Source organism: Gopherus flavomarginatus, chromosome 1, assembly GCF_025201925.1.
Source record: "Gopherus flavomarginatus isolate rGopFla2 chromosome 1, rGopFla2.mat.asm, whole genome shotgun sequence".
Taxonomy (NCBI): Eukaryota; Metazoa; Chordata; order Testudines; family Testudinidae; genus Gopherus; species Gopherus flavomarginatus.
In genome coordinates, this window is record NC_066617.1 from 109,506,128 (window position 1) to 109,516,623 (window position 10,496).

Consider the following 10,496-nt stretch of genomic DNA (forward strand, 5'->3'; position numbering starts at 1 on the left):
CACAGTGTAACATGGCAGGTATCCTGACCTAAGATCCCTCCCAAACAGCTTTGGACACCTTGTGATTTGTTCTCACCTCTGTGAGTATTATTTGTTACCTTTCCCCAAACACCATCACCATCTGGTGCACAGCAGCAAGTCTATTTGCAGTTTTTTCTAATCCTCAGCCCTTTCTCCAGGGAGAGGGTGAGCTCTCACCACCCTGAGACCTTTCTTCCTCTAGGCTATACTAACCTTCCCCCTATGCACTTCCTTCTTGTGCTTTTAACTAGCATCCCTAGCTGGGAAGAGGGTGTAGGGGGAATAATTAGCTCACCAAACTCCAATCTACTTAAGCAATTAAGTACTTTCCTCCTCCATCAGGCCTTTCCTGGTAGAACTAATTAATGCTTAAGTAAGCAGAGCGGCTCTTGGCGCTCTGTCACACATGGGAAAATTTAGATAAACCTGAGTTCTAATGTTTGTTACGGAGCATCTGAAATATGTAGTTACACACCAATTACAGCCTCCCAGTCCCTGAGTCTGCAAACGCTTCCATGCATGCTTAGCTTTACTACCATGAGTAGCCCCATTGAGATCATTACTCTAGATTGTAGAGTTAACCACATGCATGTGTGTTTGTAGGCTCAGGGCCTAAGGATCCATTCTTTTAATTTATACATCCCTGTATCTTACCTGAGTAGCTCCACTGAAAGCAATAGTGCTGATCAATTATGCACACATGTGAGCAATTATGCACAGGTGTAACTTTACTTGCAGAGTTGGGCTCTAAGGTCCCAGTCCTATAACTGTATTCACACAGGCAGACTCCTATGCCCACATTGATCCATTTTCAGGAACAGGAATTAGTGAAATTGGCAAATGCTGGAATAAGAGTTGTATTGGATCAGATTTAATGTGTGAGTGTACTGGGTTTGGAGCAGGGATATTTGCAGGTTTATTTTTGGACACTGATATTTTGGCTATTACATAAGGTGAGGTGCAGAGACATTTAAAAAAATAATCATACACTTTATCAATTAAAAAAGTCAGTTTTCCTAAGTTCTCCTTTCCCTCCTGGCTACATGGAAAGTGCCAACTCCTGTTCATAGCTGCCAAGTGGGGTTGGGTCTGCGTGTTATATTTTATACACATCAGTTAATAAGCTATTTGCATCTGAACATAAAATTCAGCTTATGGTCAATAGACGCTACTCCTAACAGCAGCAGAACATGGAACTTCACAAAATTTGGTTGCTAAGAGTCTGGTTACATGGACAACTTTAATTCTGGCATTTCCTAAAGTTGAAGTAATCTAAATAATATTGCATCTAATTTAACTTATCATTGGACTTCCCTATTTAAATAAACAAAAAAACCCTCTACATTATTAACTATAGCTATCTATCTATCTATCTCTAGATAAATATATCTAGATAGATCGATATATCTAGATTTATCTAGATATCTATCTCTAGATCTAGATAGATAGATCTAGAGAGATCTAGATATCTCTAGATCTAGATAGATATCTAGATAGATAGATCTAGAGAGATCTCGATATCTCTAGATCTAGATAGATAGATCTAGAGAGATCTCGATATCTCTAGATCTAGATAGATAGATCTAGAGAGATCTAGAGAGATCTCGATATCTCTAGATCTAGATAGATATCTAGATAGATCTAGAGAGATCTATCTCTATCTATCTAGATAGATATCTAGATATCTCTAGATCTAGATAGATATCTAGATATCTCTAGATCTAGATAGATATCTAGATAGATCTATCTAGATAAATCTAGATATCTCTAGATCTAGATAGATATCTAGATAGATCTATCTAGATTTATCTAGATATCTCTAGATCTAGATAGATATCTATCTAGATAGAGATCTATCTATCTATCTAGATCGAGATCTATCTATCTATCTAGATCGAGATCTATCTATCTAGATCGATCTATCTATCTATCTAGATCGATCTATCTATCTATCTAGATCGATCTATCTATCTATCTAGATCGATCTATCTATCTATCTATCTATCTATCTAGATCGATCTATCTATCTATCTATCTATCTATCTAGATAGATCGATCTATCTAGATAGATCGATCTATCTAGATAGATCGATCTATCTAGATAGATCGATCTATCTATCTGTCTATCTAGATAGATAGATAGATAGATAGATCAGAAGTGCATAGTTTAGGGAACCATCCTGTATTGTCAAGGAAATAGAATAGGTGTTTTTCCATCTCTAGCCTCAGATGGAGACCAAAAGAAGGCTTCTGTTATGAAAAGATTAAAAATAGAGTTCAGTAAGGGAATAGTCCTTCAGCCTTTGCAAGGGCATTACTGTACTATTATGAATCCAAATGCTGGAAAAAAGTGGGCATGTGATTCAGACATTAATAAGATAAGGATATTAAAGAGGTATACTTGCATCAAGCCAGTGTCAGTGTTAATTATGGGTTTTTACACCCTTCCTCACCATTTATGTCTTATACCTTCTGTAACCCCCACAAGGAGATTACCAAGATTCCTGGGGCTCTGTCTGCTGACAGCTCAGGGGTGAGGCACACTGTCCCTGGCAGGGCCTGCTCCAGCTTTTTTGCTGCCCCAAGCGGCGAAGTAAAAAAAACAACCCGTCACCAAATTGCCGCAGAAGACTGAAGCGGAGCGATTGAGCTGCTGCCGAAGAGGATGAAAGGGACTGAAGGGTCCGCTGCCGAATTGCCGCCATGGACCCAAACGTGCCGCCTCACTAACGGAGGGCGTGCTACCCTTTTCTTGTTGGCCGCTCCAGGCACCTGCTTCCTTTGCTGGTGCCTGGAGCTGGCCCTGGTCCCTGGTAGGGAGGGGGAGCCAAGGCAAACTTGGAGTCTGCCCAGCAATCAATAGAGAGTGAGATCCCCTCCCAGGGAGTTCAGGAAAGGGAAGAAGCCATTTCTGAGTCAGTTTGGAGCCAGCCAAGGCAAGGGCTGGACTGGCTGTGTGGGGAGCTAATAAGTCCCAGGCCTGCATGCAGGGTTTCCCCTGAGAACTGGCCTCTAGGGACCTGAAAGCAAGATCCCTCAGCTGGGCTTTTTCCTCTCCACTGATGATTCCCAGTTTGTAGAGTTGCTGGGAAACTCCCCCAGCCAGGCTGAGTTAGCCCTCCAGCTCCCTAGGTGAGACCAGTCACCACATGGTCAGCTCTGCTCTGGCTGCTAGTGCAGGGCTGCTGCCTGCTGTGTGTGTGGGGGTGGGGGGGTACTGGGCTAGGAGACGACAGTGGATTTTAGTACATTAGTGTAATCTGCACTTTGAGCCCTGCACCCCTTTGTGGTGAGGGGAAATCCTGGGACCGAAGCACCCTGATTCCTGCCTGAAGAGGATTCCTGCCAACAGAGATCAGCCCCTCTGCAGTGACCAATGAGTTCAGAGTAATCTCTGAACCTGAGGCTCATTCATGGAGTTTGTGAGTGCACCATCTGTTAGTCAGTTGGGGAATTTGTTTTGGGGACTCCCTACTCCCAGAACTGTGTCCCCAAGTCAGGGAGTAAGGGTTTGGGGATTTTATAACCTGCTGCATATTAAACTTGTGGAGGGATTTACCACCTTCTCCTACTTGTGAGTCCTTTGGGCTGTACTGAACCCAGTCAGCCACGCAGCTAAACCATTGCAGAGAAGAATTTTGTGGTCATAGGTCATCAAGGGCCCCAACAAAGTACATGTAAGATTAGTGTCCCATTGATACATTTGCTACATCAAGTCACGTGACTGGGGAAAGTTATAGGTATTAGCAGCATGGGCACCAGTGACCCTAACAATAGTATCAGAGGGGTAGCCGTGTTAGTCTGGATCTGTAAAAAGCAGCAATGAGTCCTGTGGCACCTTAAAGACTAACAAGTGTATTGGAGCATAAACTTTTGTGGGTCAATACCTACTTTGTCAGACACATGTAATGGAAATTTCCCGAGTCAGGTATAAATATGCAGGCAAGAATCAGTCTAGAGATAATGAAGTTAGTTCAGTCAGGGAGGGTGAGGTCCTCTTCTAGCAGTTGAAGTGTGAACACCAAGGGAGGAGAAACTGCTTTTGTAGTTGGCAAGCCATTCACAGTCTTTGTTTAATCCTGAGCTGATGGTGTCAAATTTTCAAATGAACTGAAGCTCAGCAGTTTCTCTTTAAAGTCTGGTCCTGAAGTTTTTTTGCTGTAAGATGGCTACCTTTACATCTGCTATTGTGTGGCCAGGAAGGTTGAAGTGTTCTCCTACAGGTTTCTGTATATTGCCATTCCTAATATCTGACTTATGTCCATTTATCCTTTTACGTAGGAGCTATCCATTATGGCCGATGTACAAAACAGAGGGCCATTGCTGGCACATGATGGCGTATATAACATTGGTGGACGTAGATCCCTGATGATGCGTTGGAGAGGTTTAAGCTGAGAACTGTAGGTGATGGCCAGTGGAGTTCTGTTGGTTTCTTTCTTGGGCTTGTCTTGTAGCAGGAGGCTTCTGGGTACACATCTGGCTCTGTTGATTTGTTTCCTTATTTCCTCATGTGGGTATCGTAGTTTAGAGAATGCTTGGTGAAGATCTTGTAGGTGTTGGTCTCTGTCTGAGGGGTTGGAGCAAATGTGGTTGTACCTCAGCACTTGGCTGTAGACGATGGATCATGTAGTGTGTCTGGGGTGGAAGCTGGAGGCATGAAGGTAGGCATAGCGGTCAGTGGGTTTTAAGTATAGGGTGGTGTTAACGTGACCATCACTTATTTGTACTGTGGTGTCTAGGAAGTGGACCTCCTGTGTAGATTGATCCAGGCTGAGGTTGGTGGGGTGGAAGCTGTTGAAATCGTGGTGGAATTCATCATCTGGACCAATGGGAAGGAGACTCTGGAAGAAGATGCCGTCAATGTAGTATAGATAGAGAAGAGGTATGAGTGGACGAGAGCTGAGGAAGCACTGTTACAAGTCACCCATAAAAATGTTGGCATATTGTGGGGCCATGCGGATGCCCATGGTGGTGCCGCTGGTCTGGAGGTATATATTGTCACCAAATTTGAAATAATTGTGCGTGAGGATAAAGTCACAGAGCTCAGCAACAAATTGTTCTGTGTCATCATCAGGGATACTGTTCCTGACAGCTTGTATTCCATCTGTGTGGGGGATGTTTGTGTAGAGATCCTCCACATCCATGGTGGCTAGGATGGTGTTCTCTGGAAGATCACCAATGCATTGTAGTTTTCGCTGGAAATCAGTGATGTCACGGAGATAGCTGGGAGTGCTGGTGGCATAGGGTCTGAGTAGATTGTCCACATATCCGGATAGTACATCAGTGAGAGTGCCAATTCCAGAGATGATGGGGCATCCAGGATTTCCAGGTTTGTGAATCTTGGGTAGTAGATAGAATACCCCAGCTGGGGCTCTAAGGGTGTGTTGATTTGTTCCTGTGTTAGTGTAGGGAGGGTCCAGAGTAGATGGTGCAGTTTCTTAGTATATCCCTCAGTGGGATCTGTTTTACCCTGTTATGTTATATTTGTCTCCTGTTCAATATAATTGTTGTGTTGAATATGTTGTATGTGTTTGTGTTATTTCTTGGAAGTCTCCAACTATCTGGCAAGTAAGTGGGGATTATCCTGTGGTTAAAATTTTCCTCCCAAGCTGCCCTGGTGACCCTGCCAGAAAGGAGTGAGGGGGGTAGAGGCACCATCAAATAAATTCATAGGAAAAATAAAGAAGACCTGCTGAGTGGGTGGCAGGATCCAGAAGAACTCAGACCTGTCCATCAAAACCTGTAAGCAAATTGGCATTAAAGAAGATAACCAGGTGGAAAGGGGATGCTACATGTTCCACATGAGGTTTTTTTCACAATTGAAGAAGGTGCTCCTTTACTCCAGTTTGACACATTTCTGTGTTGGTAAATACTATATTGCTGATGCTAGTATGACAATGATTTATAAATTTGTTAAAACTTTCTAAGTTACAGTACTTAAGAATACTGTAAAGAACACTTCATATACAGTGGATTCTGCTTAATAGCAACTATTGACAACTATTGACAACTTTTTGTTTAACAGCACTTGGCTGGGAACCAATTCTGTCCCATTGACTTTAATGTTAGTGGGGTTTAGATATTGCTAATGGCATGCCACCTATTAACATTTTTTTTTTTGGGTGAGAGAGGCTCTAGCAGCACTGCAACAGGCAGTAACAAACCCCTAATCTATGTCTGAGTTGTTGAAGTCCTCAAATTGTGGTTTAAAGACCTCAAGGTGCAGAGAGTCCTCCAGCAACTACCCGTGCCCCACGCTGCAGAGGAAGGTGAAACCCCCGCAGGGCCTCTGCCAATCTGCCTTGGAGGAAAATTCCTTTCCGACCCCAAATATGGCGATCAGCTAAACCCTGAGCATGTGGGCAAGACTCACCAGCCAGACACCCAGGAAAGAATTCTCTGTAGTAACTCAGATCCCACCCCATCTAACATCCCATCGAGCATATTTACTGCTAATAGTCAAAGATCAATTAATTGCCAAAATTAGGCTATCCCAACATACCATCTCCTCCATAAACTTATCAAGCTTAGTCTTGGAGCCAGATATCTTTTGCCCCCACTGCTCCCCTTGGAAGGATGTTCCAGAACTTCACTCCTCTGATGGTTAGAAACCATCTAATTTCAAGTCTAAACTTCCTGATGGCCAGTTTATATCCATTTGTTCTTGTGTCCACATTGGTACTGAGCTTAAATAATTCCTCTCCCTCCCTAATATTTATCCCTCTGATATATTTAGAGATAACAATCATATCTCCCCTCAGCCTTCTTTTGGTTAGGCTAAACAAGCCAAGCTCTTTGAGTCTCCTTTCATAAGACAGGTTTTCCATTCCTCAGATCATCCTAGTAACCCTTCTCTGTACCTGTTCCAGTTTGAATTCATTCTTCTTAACATGGGAGACCAGAACTGCACACAGTATTCCAGATGAGGTCTCACCCGTGCCTTGTATAATGGTACTAACACCTCCTTGTCTTGACTGGAAATACCTCGCTTGATGCATCCCAAGACCGTATTAAGCTTTTTTAACAGCCATATCACATTGGCGGCTCATATTCATCCTGTGATCAACCAATACTCCGAGGTCCTTCTCCTCCTCTGTTGCTTCCAACTGATGCATCCCCAATTTATAACCAAAATTCTTGTTATTAATCTCTAAATGCATAACCTGGCACTTTTCGCTATCACTCCAGTTTACAAGGTCATCCAGATCTTCCTGTATGATATCCCGGTCCTTCTCTGTATTAGCAATACCTCCCAGCTTTGTGTCATCCGCAAACTTTATTAGCACATTCCCACTTTTTGTGCCAAGATCAATAATAGAAAGATTAAATAAGATAGGTCCTAAAACCGATCCCTGAGGAACTCCACTAGCAACCTCCCTCCAGCCTGACAGTTCACCTTTCAGTATGATCGTTGTAATCTCCCCTTTAAACAGTTTCTTATCCACCTTTCAATTTTCAAATTGGAAAAGATGGGGGTCAATATAACTAATAATTCCCCATGTGGAAATGTATCAAATGCCTCATTGAAATCAAGGTAAATTGGATCCATGCATTTCCTTTGTCTAAAACAGGCCTGCACAACATGCGGTCCACAGAGGCTCACTGTGCAGCCCGCGGCGGGATTCAAAAGGCTCTGGGCTGCTCGCAGCGATGGGGAGCTCAGAGCTCTTTAAATCTCAGCTGCGGCCGGGATTCAAAGGGCTCTGGGCTGCTCGCAGCGATGGGGAGCTCAGAGCTCTTTAAATCCCAGCCGCGGCCGGGATTCATAGGGCTCTGGGCTGCCCGCAGCGGTGGGGAGCCCAGATCTCTTTAAATCTCAGCCGCGGCCAGGATTCAAAAGGCTCTGCGCTGCCTGCAGCGGTGAGGAGTCCAGAGCCATTTAAATTTCAATGCAGCCGGGCTTCATAGGGCTCTGGGATGCCTGCAGCAATGGGGAGCCCAGAGCCATTTAAATCTCAGCCGCGGCCAGGATTCATAGGGCTCTGGGCTGCCCGCAGGGCCGGGGAGCTCAGAGCTCTTTAAATCTCAGCCACAGCCGGAATTCAAAGGGCTCTGGGCTGCCCGCAGCCGCAGAGAGCCCAGAGACCTTTAAATCTCAGCCGCCAGGGCTGGCTTTAGGCCAATTCAACCAATTCCCCTGAATCAGCCCGCCCCTAAGAGGGCCACATGCCCAAGCCCCAGTACGGTGTACCAGCAAAAGCCAGTGCGCTGTAGCGGGGTGGCCCAGCTTCCCCAGGGGGCAATTTAAAAGGCCTGTGGCTCCCAGGCCCTTTAATTTGCCACCAGAGCGCCACTGCTGGAGCCCTGGGGTAGGGCTGTGGGGCTCTGGGGGCTATTTAAAAAGTCCGAGGTTCCCGTCACTTCTACCGCCCCGGCCCTTTAAATAGCCACCGGAGCCCCACCACTTCCCCAGGGTTCCCATGGCTATTTAAAGGGCTGGGGTGGTAGAAGAAGGGGAGCCCTGGGCCCTTTAAATACCCCCAGAGCCCTGGGGTTGCGGGGGGCTCTGAGGGCTATTTAAAGGGCCAGGGCTCCCGCTGCCTCTGCCGCCCCGGTCCTTAAATAGTCGCTGAAGCCACTCCGCTTCCCCAGGGCTCCCTTGGCTATTTACAGGGCTGGGGCGGTAGAAGCAGGGGAGCCGCGGGCTCTTTAAATAGCCCCCAGAGCCCTGGGGTAGTGGGGGGGGATGTGTCTCCAGATGCCTTTGCTGCCCTGGTCCTTTAAATAGCCCCTGGAGCCTCACCACGTCCCCAGGGCTCCTGCAGCTATTTACAGGGCTGGGACAGTGGAAGCAGGGGAGCCCCAGGCCCTTTAAATAGCTCCTGAGCCACGGGCTGCTACTGCTACCCTGGTGGGGGAGGCAGGAAGAGGGGGCACTCACCATACAGGATGGGCTGTACCCCCTGTACCTGCACCAGTTGCCCACAGCCAACCCCTGCCGTGCCTCCTGCCCTGCCTGCACCAGTTCCTGTCTGCAGCCAGCCCTGCACCCCCTTCCCTGTCTCCAGCCAACCCCTGCCGCACCCCCATGCCTGAAGTCAGCCAGTCCTGCACTCCTTTGTCTCCAGCCGTTCCAACCTATGCCGCACACCCCCTGTGGCCCTGCCTGAAGCCAGCCAGCCCATCCCACATGCCGTCTCCATCCTGCCCCACACCCCTTGCCCAGCCTGCAGCCAGATCCTACCTCCAGCCACCTCCCCACCACCTCCAGCCAGCCCCATGTCCACTGGTGCCTTGTAGTTCCCAGAGAAGTACATATTCAATGAGGTGGGCAGGGAGCAGCTGGGACCCACAGTGCACCCTAGCACACCCTCAGGGAGTGGCGGAGCTCATTTCTAGTTCAGACACATCTTTTTAAAAAAGAACTTTAGGTAGGGTTAACATACATCTGTACTTTCCCGGACATGTCAGGCTTTTTGGATCTTAAAGCGCCATCCAGGAGGATAATACGGACGTATGGTAACCCTGTTGGTACAAAAAATACATACTGTGGCAGAACTTTTTATAAGGAACCGGTTGCTAAGAAATGAAAGGCTTTTTTTTTTTTACATTTTTTTTTTCTTTCAGTCATCCCTGCCGGGGCCCAGCCGAAAATGTTTGAATTGGGCCCCGCACTTCCTAAAGCCAGCCCTGCCAGCTGCAGATGGGATTCAAAGGCTCTGGGCTCCCCACAGCCGTGGGGAGCCCAGAGCCCTTTAAATCTCAGCCATGGCCGGGATTCAGAGGGCTCAGGGCTCCCTGCAGAGATTCTCAGCCTTGGCTGAGATTTAAAGGGCTCAGGGCTCCCCGCCACCACGGGCAGCCCAGAGCCCTTTGAATCCCGGCGATGGTTCCAGCGGATGTGCTGGGGCTGGGATTTAAAGGGCGCGGGCTCCCCTCAGCAGCAGGAGCTCTGGGCCCTTTAAATCCCAGCCCCAGCCCCACAAAGCTCTGGGTTCCCGCAGCTGCCAGAGCCCCGGGCCCTTTAATTTGACCCTGAGGGCTCCCAGCTAGCTCTTCAGCTGGGAGCCCCTGGTTGATTTAAAATCAAGTATCACCTCCCCACCCCCAACCTTCCTTTTTGGCCCACAGCTGTTTTGGTGGGGTGGCACTGGGAAAGGAGAGTTTGTTTCTGCAGGGCTGGGCAGTGCTGGGACGGAGTGTTTCCGCTGGGCCAGGGTGCAGGGGGGGTGTGTTTCCGCGGGGCCGAGGGGTTTCGGCCCTCAGCTGTTTTCTTTGGAGTAATGTGGCCCTCGCTGCTTTATGAGTTGTGCAGGCCTGGTCTAAAAGATCTGTTACCTTCTCAAAATTAATCTTTCAGTAAGAGAATATTGAAACAGTATCAAATCAGGACTCCCATGAGACCTTAGTCTATATAATCCTGTAAAGGAAAGTTTATATTTGATCATTTTAGAGTTATTCATGCAAAGTGTAGTGTGTGTTTAGCTACTCTTTGACAAAACTCTTTGCTAGACAGCTGAACTTCTCCCTATACA